This window comes from Cetorhinus maximus, chromosome 6 (genome assembly GCF_964194155.1).
Source record: "Cetorhinus maximus chromosome 6, sCetMax3.hap1.1, whole genome shotgun sequence".
NCBI classification, from domain to species: Eukaryota; Metazoa; Chordata; class Chondrichthyes; order Lamniformes; family Cetorhinidae; genus Cetorhinus; species Cetorhinus maximus.
The window spans coordinates 110,680,337-110,699,376 of NC_135884.1; the positions used below are offsets into that span (position 1 = coordinate 110,680,337).

At 40.3% G+C, this 19,040-nt stretch overlaps 1 long non-coding RNA gene across 1 annotated transcript; it reads left to right on the forward strand.

Annotated features, from left to right (window-relative positions):
- Positions 1-10,891: 10,891 nt before the first annotated feature.
- On the forward strand, positions 10,892-16,548 carry LOC144682034 (uncharacterized). The gene is made up of 3 exons (XR_013576916.1): positions 10,892-12,338; positions 13,159-13,227; positions 16,328-16,548. It is a non-coding gene; the product is annotated as an uncharacterized LOC144682034 (long non-coding RNA).
- Positions 16,549-19,040: the final 2,492 nt, after the last annotated feature.

Sequence of the window (19,040 nt, forward strand, 5' to 3'; positions counted from 1 at the left end):
AGTGGAGGTCCCAGGGTGTCCAACTGCCGCTCCTCCTCCTCCCTTTGGGTGCCCGATGTCCCCTGCCTGACTCCTTGAGGGGAAGAGGCACTTGGAGGGATGTTGAGGTGCCCCATCCCCCTCTTGTGTAGTCACTACAAAAGGTCACCCACTTTAGTGATGGAGTGCAGGTCTGTGCACATCTCCGATAGAATCTGTTGGACCAGGTTCTTCATGGCGAACACCACCCTCCCCATGGAGACCTTCATACGTGCACAGGTCGGAACCACTTCATCAGAGGGCAGGCGGATGCACTCCTCCACCTCACATGCCACTCTGTTGAGGGCCTCTGCCACCTCTGCCTGATGTTCCCCTGCCTCTTGCTGCCTCACTAGCAAGTGCTCACTGACCGCCCTGCAGGCTTCCTCCCATGCCAGGTTCGTCTATCGCCTCGGCCTCCTCCTCCCATCCTCTGGGAGTGTCCATTTCATTCAGCAGGGCTCCCAGGGAGGCATCAATGAATTTGGAGGCCAGGCCTCCCGGTGATCTGTGGGCCATTTCCTCCTTGAACGGTGGGTAGGTTGCTGTCCGGGTGCCTTTTAAATATGGCGCCTGGATATGACAGCAGGGTGCGCACCATCCAGCCCGCCCTGCCATGCAAAACATTGGGAAACCCCCCACTGCATAATTAATTAGGCCAACATCGTGCAATGTGGTGTGAATTCCCACTGGCTTCCGCAGCGGCAAACACTCCATTCCTGCCCCCACCACAGGTCTTAGTCCCGGAATGGAAAATTCTGCCCACTGGCTTCGTTTCAGGATGCAGATGTGGTATGCTGTCTTCAACTTTCCTAGTCCTGTGAACAGCTGTGGAAATTAAGCTCTGAAGTTTTTGGGCTGATCTTCTCGGCTTTCCAGTTCCTCTACTCTGCAAATTAGATGTAATTTGGTGAAGGCTTTCCTGCTTAAAAGTGAACAGCTCTGGTTCGGGGTCACATATAATGTTTCAGTGAATTTTCTCTCTCTATATTGAAGTGTTGCATTCAGTTGTTCTATGACCTTGAGTTCTATCCCTCCTGGCCTGTGTAATTTTTTGCATGATGACAGAAGAGAACTTTTCTCCAACCACGGTTCAGGATCAGAAAGAACCGAAACTGTTGTGCCCATGTCTAACTTAAAGCATGTCTTGTTTCCCTTTATTAGGATATCAGCACTCCAGTAGTTTCTGCTGGGTTCCTGTTTCTCTCATGGAAAGGCATCTCAATATCATTGATATCTTTTACTTCATATATTTTGCCACCTTTTGAAAGCTTCTGTTTTTGCTTATTCTGTACAGGCTTCTTCCTGCAGCACACAGCTTGGAAGTAAGCCTTCTTTCTGCCAAAATGGCATATGCCCTCTTTGGTAGGGCAATTTCCAGGCCTGTGTTTTTTCCCACCACACTGTTTACAGTTAGCTGGAGTGGTTGATGAATGCTCTTCCTGTCTCCCCTGCTTTTTTACAGCCACCTCTTTGCCTTTAACTTTAACATACTCCACCGAGTCAGTCATTTTTGGGATATGGTTCTTCCTGTCACCCTGAATTACTGATCCATTTTGCTTCCTGACCTTAGCTTGTCTGTTCAGTTAAATTGCCTTTGTTAAGGTTAAATCATCCACCGACTGCATGCGGTCAGACAATGCTTCATCCAAGAGTCCAACAACAATTCTGTCCCTAATTAGTTCATCTTTTAACCTCCCATATTCAGTTCTCTGCAAATCTATACAGATTATTTATAAATGTATCAACACTTTTTCCATGTCGTTGGGTATACCTGTTAAATTTAGCCCACTCAAGAATGGTATTCTTTCGTAGATAGAAGTAGGCATCAAGTTCTTCTATAACTTCATGTATGTAGCTTATTCTTTGTCAAACCCTTGCCTGATTAGGATATCTTCTGCACAGCCACCCATCGCATATAACAGCACACAGACCTGCTCATCACTTGTCTTCACCACAAGGCCCAATGCGATGTAATGCCTGGCAAATCTTCGGTGCCAATTCAGCCACACCTCTGCCAGATTGCGAGCTGCATCCCGCTCAAAGGTTTCCAATAATGGTAGAGACTTTTACATATTTGTTCTTTCACTTGCTGTCTCTCTATAATGGACAGAACTTTGCATTTTGGAGGCTAAGTCCGGTGGCGGGCGGTAAAGTCGGCATGAGCCTGCTGGTGACGGGGCAGGTGAACACACATGACCTTCCACTTTTCAGCTCATTAGTTATGCATCAGCGAGGAGTTCAGTGAATCTCGTGGCGGGGTATGCAAGAAGTCGCCCTCCCTGCACTTACCTCATGGGGTCGAAGGCCCTGGCACCATTTTTAAAGGACACCCAGACAGATATTCACTCATTGCAGGCCAGAAGCTTTGCACTACTCCTCCAGAGTCCTTGCAGCCACAGCTCACACTGGAGAAGCTCACAGATGTGAGCAACCACATCCCGGGACATACAAAGGTGCCTCTGGCATTGCCTTTTGCTCATCTCTAGATAAGAGCATCGCTGGTAATACGCCAATGGCCAATCCTAACCATTGCAGTGGTCCATGTTTGCCAGCCTCTTGATCTTATAGAGGTCCTGCTGCCTCTTGTTGCTCAGGCCCTTGCTCCTCATGGCTCTGTGCCAATCTGTGATGGGCCCCCCTTCTCTTCATCTGGACAAGAGCCATTACCAAGGCAGGGTTGCTGCAGCCTGCATCATCGATGCCCCAGTGGATGTGTGAACAAATTGAAGTGATACATTAAGAGAGCATGTCCTTTACAGGTTTCTCTCTATCTCAAAGCCAGCAGGCAATTGCTAAACCCTTCACCTGGCCTCCATCTAGACATGGCATCCCCAGCCCATCCCTTCCAGCTAAAGGACATCCTGGAGGACCAGAGCTGGGTGTTCCTCCCATTCTTACATGAATGTCTATGGAGACATTGCTCTTTGACCAGGATAATGAGAGCCATGTGTAAGAAGCCTCAGGCAGACACTGTTCCGCGTGTCTCCACTGCCCTCAAACTTCTATAGAGAGACCATTGCCTTGGCAGTATAGAAAGATTAACTACATGATCCCTGGTCAGCCATGACCATTCACCTGGGATAATAAGGTTTGGAGTTGCGAGTTGGCTGCCCGCCACCAGCCATATCCCTTAGAGGCATCCTCCTCCCTCCCTCCCTTCATCTCTGCCTCTGACTGCAGCTGATGGCAATGGTACAGAATGAACAGCAGCTCTACACTTTGCTGGGATCTCAATGTTATGAAACCCATGAGTTAGGAACAAATCTGTTGCAATGCGGACTTCACCATAAGGAGAACACAACTGAGAATCTTTGATATCTAGTTGCCTCAAATTTATTAGGGATGTCTCTGTAGTTGGCACTTATGCTGACCTTCAACTCCACCCACCTGAAAAAACCCTCCTCCCACTTCGAGGGATCTCACTGACTGACTAGCTGCATAGTCAAGGTCAGTTTGGAAAAATGGTGTGCATCATCTGTTAAACTCACTCCCCCACCTTCTAGCCTCCCTCTGTGACCAACCAACTACCCCCCATCACCCTTGACCCACCCTCTGTCAACCTTGAACTTACCCCTGTTGCCTTGGGCCATGTGACGATCCACCCCCACATGCATCTCCTCTCCCCAGAGCCGAAACCCGTTACCATCCCCATGCCCACCCTGACCCTGCCCCCTCCCATTATCCAAGCCGCCTGCCTTACATCCCTCTCCCTAATCCACCTGATGAGATCTTCACCTATCAGATTCTCACGCTGGACCTGCCACCTTACTGTATCCCACTCCCCCCTCTGACTGTGACTGTTCCCTCCTATCACAAGTACCCTGAGTTCTCCCCTAGGAAGCCATCATCGACACCACTGACCCCTGCCCTCTAAGACACTCCCCCCACCTCTTCCCCAGACACTTACCCCCTATTTCAACGGACATCGCCCCAACACCTTTCACACTCTCCCTACTCTTCCCCCGCCAGCCTGTCTCCCCTTTCTAGCCGTCACCTGCCCCTCTCGTCCAGCCTTGGTGCAGTGTAATGGCACTTGAGTGAACTTACAAGGGGTCCCCAAAAAGGAGGAAGCAACATCTACTGACCTCAAAGTGGTGGAAGAAGCGAAGCTCACCAGGTGCACATCACTTATATACAGTCATAAAACTGAACGTGCTATATTCTCATGGCAGGGAACTGAATTTGGAAGGCAAACTTAATTCTGGCGAAGTGGCCTTTTAATAAGCATGCATAGGATGCTAATGCATGCAAATTGAGTTCCCGACATTGTTGGGAAGCTCGACCCACCTTTAATCCACCTTGAAAGTCGAAAGGACAAAATTCCAACAGTTCATCTCGCCATCGGGAAACAGATTTTTTACCTCCCCCAAATTAAGTGCCCCTGCCTGTCACGATCCTCGCTGATGGGGCGAGCAGAAAATTCCATCCAATATCCTTGGTCTCGTGCTAATGCAGAATGTTTACAGCGTCTGCTGAGGTAAGGAAGACATTAACTTTATTGAGAAACATCACACAGTGGCTCCATCTAGCCATGGGATCTACAAGACAGAGCAAGATCATGAGACATTGCATCACTTCCTGTGATGATATATTCTGTGTCTCATTAGTATATCACACAGTTAGAATTAACCCCTCATACTACACTAATGAGCTGAGGCAGGGCAGATTGGGAAGATGAAAAGAGGTTGTCTTTACGATGGCACAAATATGTGGTCAGAAGGTCATCTCAATGTCAAATATGACACCAAGGTTGCAAACAGTCTGGTTCAGGGTCATTCAGTTGCCAGGAAGAGGGATGGAGTCAGTGGCTAAGGAATGGAGATGGAGGCAGGGATCAACGGCAATGGCTTCAATCTTCCCTATATTCAGCTGAAGAAAATTTCTGTTCAACCAGGACAAGAATTCTGAATTTATAGTGAGGCAATGCAAGAACATAATGGCGTGTAAACTACTGCATAAGGAATTATTTCCATGCAACCATCAAACACCCTACTTCAACCCACCAATGTGCTTATTCAATGTTTGATTGCCACCTGCTCTATACAGTCTGGAGCAGCAACAAAGGGAAGGTGTTGAGGGAACCTGCTCTTGATTTGTACTAATTTTGCTCTCTGACTGTTTGCTCAGGGGTGTGCAAGATGTATTTTTTTCCCTGTAAATTGTTTCTCATCTAACAACTCTTCCTCATGACAAACCAGAACTCAGTACTATAGTAATGCAGCCTGTTATATCTGTTTTTATTTAATGCAATAATTGTAATAACTATCTTCTAAATAATTAATTTTTTATTCGTTCATGGGATCTGGGCGTCGCAGGCTAGGCCAGGGTTTATTGCCCCTGAGAAGGTGGTGGTGCATGTGCATGCAATGTCTGCATGTGTGTAAGTATGTGTGTGCATATGCACATGTATCTCTACCTGTGTGCACAGCATATGTGTGCATGTCTGTGTGTACGTGTATGGCTGGAATCTAATTTCATCCAGAAAATCTACCGTTTAAATCAGCAGAATGCTAACTACATAACTAAATGCTGAGCAGCATCTCTGCTTTTGAACACCTATGCATTTTCCAACTCACTGCACTTCCTGCTCTTTTCTAATTACCATAAATGTTGACATATAAGTCGACCTTTGAAGCCTTGAAAAATCCCTCCAAAAATGGGGGTCAACTTATACGACAAAGATATAAGTGAAACGCCAGCATGGGTGTGGGTGGTCACCATTTTGAAATGCCATCTGCATCTGATGCAGAGTGGGTGTGTCTTAAACTCATGCACATCTTCGCAATAAAGGCCATATCACCTGCTTGATCCCTTGCACGCAGTTATAAGGTACCAGTGAGTAAGACATGCGTTTGCAAGATGAAAAATTGAGGCTGACTGCTAATGTGAATGTAGCCATGGCTGAAAAGGAGGGTTGGGTTGAGTTATATGCAGAGTGTATGCAAAAACGTGATTTTTGGGGCCAGGAAAATAGGGTCGTCTTATACATCAAGTTGACTTATACGCCACGATTTACGGTATACTGTAATCTGCTGTAACCAGATTTTATTTTAAAAAAAACAAGGCTCCAAAGATTGTATTTATGTTGTATCCCAGCTTTTGTCACAACGTATGCTCATAATTTGAAAGGGCATGATGATCAATTGGCGGTCAAATCAAAGAGTAATAGATAGCCAGCAACTTGTATGCATTTGATATAAAAGGTGCTTTATTCCAAATCACTATTTTGTCACTGAAAGAATGCTTTCTGACCATGGATTAATTAAAGTGTAAACATTAAATATTGATTGATGCATTATCAGCCCAGAGCAGTTGCCTACACTCAGATTGATTTCTACAGTGATTTATTGTCATATTTGTTGAGTCATTTCACTTGATAACAAAGAGAAATTGCCTTCTATTGGTGTCTTTTCTGTCTTCCTGCTCTCTCTCTCTCTGCCTTTGAATTCGAAACTAATATGCATGCAACAAAAAAGTGCCAGTCTTTCTGGCAAATTCTTGTTTCCCTCCTTGTTCTGATTTAGTGCTGTACTGGTCTTTTTTGCAGTAAACCTATTTTTGACTTATAATGGTAGCTGCATGCTGTTTAATAAACAGATGGTCAGAACTCTTAAAGAAAGCAGACTTTTGGCACAATGCATTCCATTCTCTCCTTTTGTGTAGATGTTTGTCAGTCTATCTTTCCTTTTGTTTAATGCATTTTAGTGACTTCACTTCCTATGTGTCGTCAGAGCAGCATCAGCTTTGTGACAGTATTTTTCCAGTTTTAAAATCTCAGGGGTCAACATTTAGTCTTTTGTTGCAACAAGCAATTGCAGTATGCACCATTAAAGCAGCGTTTTCTAACTGTCCCTTGATAATTGTTTTGAGGACTCAAACAAGTAATACTATCCAAAGTCATCTGTGAGGTCAAATTGTTGCAGAAACTAACCTAGATTAATCCTTGAGATTGAGAACCTTATCTTGTGCATTTTCAAATGTACTGGCAGTGTTATAAAAAGAACCGTAGATCAGAGATAACATTTTAGATAAAGCTACAAATGGTGTAATATGATCCTCATTTCATTTGTTCATTGAAGAAACTTTTATTTGCAAATGCTTATTGCTTGTCTGAAGAAACTTTGTGCATTAATTTCATTGTAATGTATTAGTTCCTTGTCAAAACATTATACTTAGTAGTATAACTTCAGAATGTTTTTTGATCAAAGTTTAAAAAATGTATCACATTTATCCTGAAATAAACAATACATTTCCCATTCACAACTCATTCCAGGATCCCTATCAATGAAAATGACTGTAGTTTGCATGATTAAGAATCTCATTGTGTTTGGGGCATTTGCACAGAAGGATGAGCAGAGCTGCTCAATATGTTGACTACCATTGTTCATTAAACCTCATCCAGATGTTCATCCAAATACACCATTAGGAAAAAACACACACTTTGCAAATTATCCTTCTTAAACAGAACTGTTTCCAAAAGCTGTGAACCCGAAACACTTGATATCATCTCATTGTAACCATTTACAAATCACCCAAAAATACATGGTTATAAATGCTATTCATTTGGCTGTTTGCTTCACTGCTTGGTTATCCTGCACAGAATGTAGGACCTGCTACTGAAAGGCAACTGGGAATAAAACAGCAAATATTATTTAAGTAGAGGAAGCTTTGTGTTACTTATGGTACATTAGAAAAATTCCGAAAATTTGTAGTAACAGTGCGAATAATGGTACTCTCGTGTTGTGAAGCAAATGGGATGTACCTTTTTGACATTAAACGGTATCATTCCTCAATTTATTCCTTTTAACTTGGAAAGTTTGTTGCTTTAAAAAGTGCTTTTTATTGCTAATTTACTTCAAAGTTGAAAACAGGAAGCAATAAAGCATTCCATTAGTATATATCTTCAGAAACAATGTTCAGTTGGATTTTATTGCTTGTTGTCTGGCATTTTGATTCTCTTGTAGCCTTTTATCATTGCTGTTTACACATACCAGCTGAATGAGTTATCCACTGATCAAAGGGTTAAGCTGTGTATAGGGAACAAGTAGGCTGGATATAAGCAATGCTAAAAGTAACTGCAGAGTACTGAAAGCAGATATGCACAAGGACCAGTTAATGCAAAACATCAGTATTGTTCTTCCACAGGGCATCAATTCCTTGTAGCACTGATTTGTTTTGTCACAATGGGATATCTGTGCACACTACAGATTTTTATTATCGAACTACCTTTCAACTGAACAGGGCACATTGTGAGAAACTATTTTTATATAATGAAGGGAAATCATATTTGAGAACTCTCAGCTGTGGTCACATTTTGTTTTCTTACACAATTTCTACCTTCCTCTCATGACTTATGCTACTGTACTACAGGTATTTGACAGGTATCGGGACCCGGGTCTCTCACACAAGTAGCTATTTCTTCCTGCGAAAGCCTACGTGGTGAATGATAACAGTCTGTTAACATTACAGTTAAGCCTCTCCTTATCTCTAGACATGAACATTTTACTGTAGGGATCTTTCGACAGTGATCATAAGTAGAAACCCTTACAGTTATTTATTTCCCTTCCCAAACTTGTGGACATTGAGGCCAATTCTAACATCTGTTACAATTGTTAAACTCTCATTAGATTATTTCTCTTGTATTCAGTGCCAAGAACTATTCCCAAAAGCGAACTTTTGCTCCCTACAAACAATTATGTCATCTTGCCTCAGGAGTAGCACCTTTGCCTCAGAGTCAGAAAGTTGTGGGTTCAACCTCACTCTAGAGTATTTGCGTGTGTTCTAGGCTGATACTTCAATGCAGTACTTCATGAATGTTGCACTGTTGGAAGCACCATCTTACAGATGAAGCATTAAATCAAGGCTCCATCTGCCTGTGCAGGTAGCTATATTCAGATAAGAACAGAAGAGTTCTCATGGTCTCCTTGTTAACATTTATCCCTCCACTAACACCACCAAGATGGTGAATGTAATTTTGTTTTTGTTTCTGGGACTTTGCTGTACACAGATATGCTGCTTCATTTTTCAACAAGAGCACTGCTGCACTTCAAAAATAATTGATTGGTTGTAATGAACTTTGAAATATTCTGAGGACCTGGAAGGTACTATATACGTATGTTAAGCCTTTTCTTTCAAAAGGTGGCCATACATGCACAATACTTGGTATGTATCATTGCTTAGGGGTTACAGAGAATACCCGTGTTATGGAAATAGCATGAAGCCTTCCATATTCTCCAACCTTCATGTAATGGAAGAATGATCACTATGAGATCGTGCAAGTTTGGCTACAAACTATGAATCAAGTTTTATTTAAAATAAAAGTTAAACAATAGCAGAAAATCAAGAGACTTTTAACTTAGGTACAAGGGTTAAGATTTGACACTTCACTTGCTCTCCAAACCTGGCCCAGTGTCCATAACAGAAAAACTTATATGTGAGGTTTAGTCCACTCCCATGGAGCTTTCACATATTTTCGACTACAGAAGAATGGTAGAATTGGGGAAGATTTCCAACTAAATCCCTCTGACTGAACATGGTGCCACCATATATCAACTCCTAATCGCTAGAGAGAACCCACGATGCAACCCTCCCACCATATGAGAACCAGGTTCCACATGCCTTTATCAAGCACCAAACACAAGATACAATGGAACCTGGCCAATTTTTATACAGAACAGAACCAAATGTAATGGCCCAGCCATTAGGAATGACTGCATGCATCTGTAGCCTCCACAATTGTAATATTTTGTAAAGGGCCTGATTTAAGTAAATAAACAAAATCACTGAGGTGATTGCTTGCAGTCACCATCTAAACAAAAGGCAGACCAAACTCCTGTGGCATTTCCAGCTATACTTGAGCAATGTGGATTCTCCCTTAACCTAGATAATCCAAACCTGTAATAAACAAAGTAAAAGTGGCTTCCAAAACCCTTTACATATAAAGATATTTTAAATGAGTCTATCGTTTGGTTTAAAATATGATAGAACTCTCCAGCTGTTGCAGTGTCATTGATGCTCAGGCTAAAATCAATTCAACATACACCAGGTGTCAAGATTATAGGAGCTTCGCAGCTTGTATCATAATAAACAACATATTTATATAGTATTTTTAATATAATGGAATGCTACAAAGCACTTAAGGAGCGTTATAAAACAAATTATGACACCAAGTCACATAAGGAGGCATTAAGTCAGATGACCGAAATCTTGGTCAAAGAGGTAGGTTCTAAAGAGTGTCTTAAAGGGAGAAAACAAAGTAGGGAGGCAGAGAGGTGTACTGTTTGTATTCCAGAGCTTGGAGCCTAGACAATGGAAGGCACAGCTACCAATGGTGGAGAAATTAAAGTTGAGGATACACAAAAGGCTAAAATTAGAGGAGCTCAGATATTTGTGAGTGTTGTGCAGCTGGAGGAGATTGCAGAGATAGGAAGGGATAGATCATGGACAGATTTGAAAATAAGGATGAGAGTTTTAAAATCAATTTATTGTCTGATCAGAACCCAATATAGTCCAGTGAGCACAGGGGTGATAGGGGAACAGGACTTGAAGCCAGTTCAGACATGGGTAGCAGAGTTTTGGATGATCTCAGGTTTACAGAGGATAGAATGTGGGAGACCAGTCAGGAACGCATTGGAGTAGTTGTTTCTCGATGTAATGATGGCATGAATGAGGGTTTCAGCAATACATGAGCTGAAATAGTGGCAAAGTTGGGCAATGTTACAAAGGAAATAGGTGGTCCTAGTGATGTGAAACTTAACCAATTTGAATTCGGAGTATGTTACAGTCACAAACACATTCCAAGAGTTTGTATTTGGAATATCTTATGACTTATTTTTCCACTTCCAAGCTTTCTCATTTGAGTTCTTCCTTTGGAATAAAAGGTTGTTAGTCTCAGTAGTGAAAGAAGTACTAAAAGCTGGGATGGGGAATAATTGGCCAGAGTTTTTGCTCCTGATTGCTGTGCAGACTTCTCTACTGGAATGCACATACATGTGGGCATTGGGTGAAGTCAGGAGTGGGCTTCACTGTGATGCCATGCCCACTGACTATTCGGACTCACACATAAAGAATGGTCACTTGGGCACAGAATTGGAGGGTACCACGATTTGTACAAATGACTGTTCAGAAATGGAGGAATCAAAGGTGAAAATTGAAGGACAAATAAATGAAAATCTGTTTTAAAAGAGTTTCTACCATATTTTCCAACCACTATTTTTTGTTGCCACTACTGATTACTATTATGATCATTCAATTTTGATTGGTGTCACTTAGAGAGGGTTGCTATAACATTGTGATGTTAGTTGGATGTTATAATGGAGTCCACTGAAAAGAAGTGCATTTTATTCAAAAATAATGCACATTCTTTTACTAAGGTATATTATCTTGTTAATTTTCTTCATTCTCGCCCCCCCCCCCCAAAGGTATTGATCCCCTATCAAACATCAACCAACTTGCATTTATAATGCACGTGTGACATAGTAAATCACTCCAAGGCACTTCACAGTAGTGTAACCAGACAAAAATTGACACCAAGCCAAAGAAGGAGGTATTAGGACATATAACCAAAAGCTTCATCAAATACACAGATTTTAAGGAGTTTCCTAAAGAGAGAGAGAGAAGTAGCCTTAGGGCCTGGACAGCTGAAGGTATGGCAGACAGTGGTGGGGCAAAGGAAGTCAGGGTGCACAAGAGGCAAAACACAGAGTTCCCAGAGGGTTATAGAGATAGGGAGGGATTTGAGCACAAGTATGAAAATTCTAAATTTGAGGCACTGGTGGACCATGATCCAACGTAGGTCAGAGAGCACAGGAGTAATGAATGAATGGAATTTGGTGCGAGTTAGGATGAGTTTAATTTGATGGAGGGTGGAAGATGGGAGGAGAGCATAAGAATAGTGTCAAGTCTATAGATAACAAGGCCCTAACTGAGCATTTCGGCAGCAGATGGACTGAGGCAGAAGTGAAGGTAGGGATATTACGCAAGTAGGTAGTCTTAGTGATGAAGAAGGTGTGAGAACAAAAGCTCCATTTTATTGTCAAATAGGGCACTAAGGTTGCCAATGGTCTGGTTAAGTTTGAGGTAGTAGCTAGGGAGTGGGAATAGAATTGCTGGCTAGGGAATGGAGTTTGCGGCAGAGGGAAAGGCAATGGCTTTGGTCTTCTTAATGTTTAATTGGAGGAAAATGTGTGTGCTACTTTCTCACATTAAAACTGTTATAGGAAAATATGGAGGTGACTTGAAGGAGTAAAAACAACCTTTGATTGCTGAAGGTTATGTCTAAGAGTGAAACAAAGTTGCTCTGTTCAATTTTGAATCAGGTGAGTAGAATGTTTGAGGCTGTCACAGTTTTGTTGGTTTTGACCTAATTTTCAAGCTGTTTAAGGCTTGATTTTAATGTATTTATTTAATATCACCAGACTTTTGTGTGATTTGTACATATATGCATCTGTAAATGTAAGCATAAATGCATCTGAGAACTGTATTCTACCATTCAACTCTCCCCTGTCCCTCCATCAATTCCTCTCTATACAGACACTATGTATCCTTTCTTAAAGGTTATGACTCAGTGTAATGTATGGTGATTCAGTAATCTAACACTCCCAGTGGAGGGGTAGCACCCCTAGGGTGTGCAACTTCGAGAATAATGGGCCTGTAGCATGCAATTTCCTGCAATGTGCTTCCTGCAAACACCACTCCCCGTTGGGAGTGCCATATCTTGGAATCAGCCCCATAGTTTCTTAGGTGCCAGCAACCTCTGATACCTCACCTAATTAGTCATGTACGAGCCTCAGTGTCACCCTTGGGGGAAGAATTACCACCGTGCCCGACCCTGCCTTTATGGTGACCATGGGGAAGACCTGTAGATTTATTTCCTCTTAATCCTTAGCCTGAAAAGTGTACCACCTCCACCATTACCTGGACAAAGAAATGATAACCTAACATAAATGAAGAGTTAAATTTGGAATCTTTCTAGCTTTGTGACTCAAAATCACTTGGTGAATAGTTTTTAACCTCACTGAGCTTTCAGGGCCCATCCCCATATGGATACAGACTTTAAACTGATTTTTAATAAACATTAACACCTTCATCTTGTTAGTTTGCACTATACATTTTACATATTTTCAACTTGCTTTTCAGACTTAAAGAAGTGAGAAAAATAAAGCCCAAAGATCTTTTTATGGTGCCAATGAGGGCTGGAGGAAAAGGGTGAGTTGGCTAAGGTTGAAATGCATACTCGGAAATCAATGTGGCACTTACTTAAACTGGATAAGGGAATCAAACTTGGTACTCAGAACAGTGTCAACAAGCTGGAGCAGAGCCTCAGAACTGAATTTTCAATTGCAGAGTGCATAGAATGAACAGTGCTTTGGAGCTCCTTTGCAGCTGTAACTGTAAAGAAGTTTGCTTGAAAGATTTATATATAGTATAAGTTGTAGGAAGGATACAAATCATTACTAAATGATGCTACTTCACTCCCCCTTCACCTTTGCAGCCATAGGGTTACTCTGTAAAGCAGGCAAACCTGGAAACTCCAGAAGATATTTACCTATACCTATTGTTTTCCAGAGCAATCTGGGAATATGATCACAAAAGTCAAGATTGTCTGGTTTCCTTTATTTACCTCATATCACTTTTCAATATTCAGTGCAAGGAAATAAGCAAATTTTTTTTTTCACAGATTCACCGATTTTTCACAATAAAACTGAAAAGAAAATTCAGAAGTTAAAATAATCATCCTTTGTTGTCTTTAGCATCTTAATTATTTATGGCTGATGATTGCATTATTTCAGTGGAAATAATAGATTTTCCTCACCTTTGTGTCATTCCACATTTATTTCTAAATATTAGCTCACTGCTACTCTGGCTTCAAATTATTTAATCCTTAACTGTTAGCCGTCCCGATGACAGGGACAATTTAATTAGTCTTAATTCCACCCACCCCTCCCCCTAGAAAAACATATTACTTTCAAAGTGTTCTGAAAAGCAACAGAGGATGAGGATGCCTCACTTATAGCTTCATGCCTTTGCCAAATATTCAAAAATTAATTTGGGCAACAATTTTTGCCAGACAAATCTGGAATTAAATTCAAGCTCCACATATGGATGCAAGGATGTACAACATATGTTAAAGAATTGCCTTACTTTTCCACTGTCTCTGAAAATACCAAAATCATGATTATAAAATCAAGCCGACAAAATGTCTGGAAACTTTTAGAAAAAAAGAGAAAGCAAATATCGAAGATACATTGCATCAGTTACACAAAGGGAAATGGTCTGAATACTTGTAAATTTCTCCTAATACCTTCACCGTGTATTTTGGTAAGTTAAAAAATGACGACTGAGTGCAAAATTCTACAATTCACCGTTTCCAGATAAATTTAACCGAGCATCATTAAGGATTGAATAACTCCTGGCATGGAATGAAATCTTCCTGGGGAGGATATGCTTTGAGTTTGGTGATTTGAAGTACAATAATCATTTGTGTTGTTAAGGCTCATAGAAATCATTACAGCATCCAAATTTCTCCTTGTCCAAAATCAACAGATTGCCTGTTTATGTGTGGATTTTCACTTATGGAAGGTCTTTGTGCTTTCAGATGAATGATACAATTAACCCATTAACACAGCTAGTGTGGTTTAGAATTACAGGGCGTCTTACTGATGGTGACATGTCAGTGAACAATAAAATTACCTGCATATTTAATATTTATTTTACATCTTAAAAACATCTCAGATAGGTTCTCTTTTGTCTTCGAGTTCTCTTTAGCACTGTGCATGGGGCTACAGTGCATAGTCGCTGGTACATCTGAGAGGGGGGTGCCAGGTATAGTGTTTCTCTAGGGACATTTGTAGGTAGTAGTGAACTGTTAGACATTTAAGTTTTAGATCTGAATTTATTCTCATTACATATTTACAGCGACATTGGGTCCGGAAATTGTAAATGATTTCTGTACATTTAGATCCTGTACCGCAATGTTATATAGGTGGTGCTGATCCTAACTTAAGAAGTTGGGTGACGCATGAGGGAGAGATTTAAATGGGTTAAAATGGCAGCTTTTTTTAAGGCGCTGGGATTCTAGAAACTTTCTAGTTCTCTTCTCACTTCATTTCACTTATTAATTTTAACTTAAAATAAATTAAAAGCAATTAAAAGATTTTTCTTTATTCGTTTATACATTGCTTACCATTGTGCTGATGTCAAAGGACGGATTTGATTATGGATTGCCTACATGTCAAAAAAATCGCGGACAAGTTTTTAAATTTCATTGCTTGAAGAAAATAACCTTGCAGTTTTGTTAGAGGAGCTAGTTGTAACTTGCAACGAAATTTACTCAGCATCACGTTTCACAGTGTGTGTTTGTATTGATATTAAACGAGTTTAGGAAATAAACATAACACGCACGTTGTTCCATAATCAAAATGTTGATATTGCCTTATTGTAATACTTTAAAAATATTTTTTTTCAATAATGAATGTTTAATCCATCCCTTTATTTTTGGATAGTTAAGGTAAGGTGCGTATGCTTAAATGTAATTGTTATATGGTTTTATATCTTATTATTACAATCTAAGAAGTAACAACTTTTTGAATGTCCCCATGTGGTAAAACACTTAACCAGAACCAGTATTTATGCTGACAGGAGCAGACAGCCGTTATAAATGTACTCAGACTGAAATAGGAATGGGTCACAAAACAAATACTTTCTTTCATTATACGAGATACTCTCATGTTAGACGGGAAAAAAACAGTTCCAAAAGCACATACAAACTATATTGCTGAATCGAAGTTGATAGGCCTTAGAACTGAGCCTCAGTAATTGTGATCATCTCGTGGGGAGGGGTGGGGGGTGGTGGGAGAAATAAAATGCAGAAAATTGCTGTGTGTGCTTGGGTAAGTTGTCAGAGTTAGTGATCATATGAAATAGACAATTCTGAAATTCACTTTTTTGTGGTTGAATTTAAGTTTAGGTTAGCCAATCAAGCAATGCTTACATTTAAGAGGTAGATTCGGCTGAGCAATCGATAGCAGCTGAGTTAGGTATGCGCTGTCTGATTAATTCTTTATTCCCCCTACGTGGGTCTTCATTGACAAGAGAATGTGTTCGTTGACGATCCCGCTGCACTTTAATGTACCATTTGTCTTTATACACTATGATTTTCCCCTCGCCTCAGCCTGGTTTATGGAGGTGCTGAATAGCCAGGGATCGCCTTCTGTCATTGTCAATATGCTCCCAAACTGATAATAGTTGGTATAGAAACTGAATAAAACGTGTGAGATGGCAAGTTTCTCCTGTTCTTTCCATCTAGCTTCAGGGAGGTAAGAGAACCAGTAGATCAATACCGTGTCTTGCATGAAGTTCCCTGCAGCGGCTCCATTTCTCACTCTGGACGTTGATGCTAACTATCAATAACAATAACAGCCTGTCTCAGACAGAATTAAGGTCCTCTGTCCTGGATGTGTGTCTGGTGGCTGTAGATAAACATCTTGTCCTCAAGACTGCAACAAATAAAACGTTTGAAATGCTTTGACCCCTGATTACTATTTCATGTGTACGATTTCGCCGTCATTTCCACACACAAAGAAAAAAAATGAAACATTTTTTTATGCAGCCATAAGATTAAAAGCTCCAAATACACACAAGACGGCTGCATTTGGATGTCGGGCGACAGAAAACAACCAAATGTGGATTGCTTGCGTTTTGTGGTCCGTTTTCAATTAACATATGCATGTATGAATGCTGACAAACTGTCATCTAAAATATAACGAAAGGCTTCCATAAAGGTGAATGCGTTTATTTCTTCCACAGGTGGGCTGTCAACTGTAAATCTGTAGTTAATCATCTTAAAGTATGTCTATCAATAAGTGTTAAAAGGACAGCACTAGTGGGTTGCTGACAAACAGGTCAAACAAAAGCTATCAAATGTGTTAAGAAGCAAATCGAGTTAAAATGTTTCACCTCATCTGGTTACAAGGTTAGCAGTTTTCACTAGATTCGTCCCTTACACCCTCTGGACATTCTGAGAAGCTAGCATCATTTTTTGGCTGTTGCTGTATTAAGTTTGCGCCCTTGGCTGACCCATATTGCTGATGATTCAATTATGTGGTGAGAACCTCTGTTCATGAACAATGATCAATTATGCTATGTCAGCAATAATCGAGGGTGATTCAATTGTGTCCCCCTCCTTGTATCGATTATTAGTAAATAAATCAGTATATGGGGGGAATGGCTGATATTCCACGTTGCAGTGCCCCCGTCAGACCACACTGGACATCCTGGCTCTTAAAACATCAGAAATCGGAGAGTTGGCCATCGATCAGACTTAGAACAGTCCCAGTTTTTTTTTATCACAAACAACACTGTAGAAAAATATCAGTCTTCACCAAATAACTTACATGTGTTTTTTTTTACCCGAGAAAACTGCAGAATAGAATATTTCTAAAGAATCCTCTAACCCAATCTGATTTCTTCTAAACTTGCTGATCACCTTAAAGAACCGATCAAACTACAATTTTGCAGTTGTTTTAGTGCAGTTTACTTATCTGCTAAAAAAGGTAATCTAATTGTTCGCCATTATGATTGCCAAAGACAAGCAAAACTCTAAGGCGAAAAAAAATGTTTTCTTTCTAGACTATTATTACAACAAATAAAAAGTAAATCAGAATAAGTGATCTACTCGAGATAAATCTATAACTTGGTAGTTTAAAAACATAAATATATATTGAGATATTTTTCGTGTAACTTTGTGAATTCCAGTGAGTGCTGTGAATTTCACTTGTATTTAGATTGCAAGGTCTAATAATCTAGCCTAGAAGAATCTAATTTAGGTCGTCTTTCACAGGGTGGGCTGCAGATCATCCCCTGTTTACAGTCGCATCTACGCACTTAGATCAATTAACTCGAAATTGATTTTGCCAACTCGAAGCTTTAAAATATTAGAATCAGTAGTTCATCACGAGTGTATTACAGGTCACACCACAGTACTAGTTTGTCGTAGAATACATAAATATTGATATAAGCGTTTATTAACATATCTAATTTTAAAACGTATGGAGAAATATTAAACAAATATTTTATCGCATGGCTTGGAGGATGATGCGTTTAAAAATGGAAGCAGAAACTCTTGAGTATCCATCACTGACCAAGTGCCTAGTTAAATATTCCGTGAAAAATAATAGCAACTCAAGAAGCACCTAACCACATTATTATCTTCATTCTTCAAAATCATCTCCACATGATAGCTTCGTTTGTCTTCCCACTAAAATGAACTCCACAAACGTTACAGAAAAATCGTCTTATTAAGGAAGAAATAACCGCAGCTGAAAGATTTGTTTAAAAAATGACGTTATTTTAAACAAGTTAAGAAACGTAATTAATTATTCAAAATGATCTTTTCTTTAAAATCGCAAAGCATCTGCCCTGTTCTTTTTCGTGATACTTTGATCGGCATTTCTTTCATGAAGCTTTATATTATCAAGCAAGATTTGTCCGTCTTCAACCAATTTACTTCGGTAATCAATGAAACGATAATACTAGAAAAATAGTTTCGTTTCGAATCGTGCTGTTGTCATTAATGCAAGGTTTCAGTAATTATATATCGTTTAGTAATTTGTTTAGTTAATAAAACACACGTTACATTTGGATTATTTTTTTAAACTGCCTTACGAATTGGAAGCGATACACCAACAGGAGAGACAAGAGCTGTTAAAGTTTTCTCAGTATTGAATGTTGTTGATTCTGCTCGGTTAACGATGATCTACGGTGATCTCGCAATATCGCTCTTATTTTGCTCATTTCATCAAATACTCAAAGTGGGGAAATAGAGAGCACAATATCGAAGGTCTGAAGGCGGTTGTTGCAAAGTCGATTTGATGCCTTTTATTACTTCAGTACAGAACTTAAACAAATGGGTGAAAAGAAAATTAAGAGGGGAAATGTGATCATCGTATGGCTGTGATTTTAAAATGGATAACTGCGTGGTATGTGAACATTATTAGAGCAATATAGATTTTTGACACAGG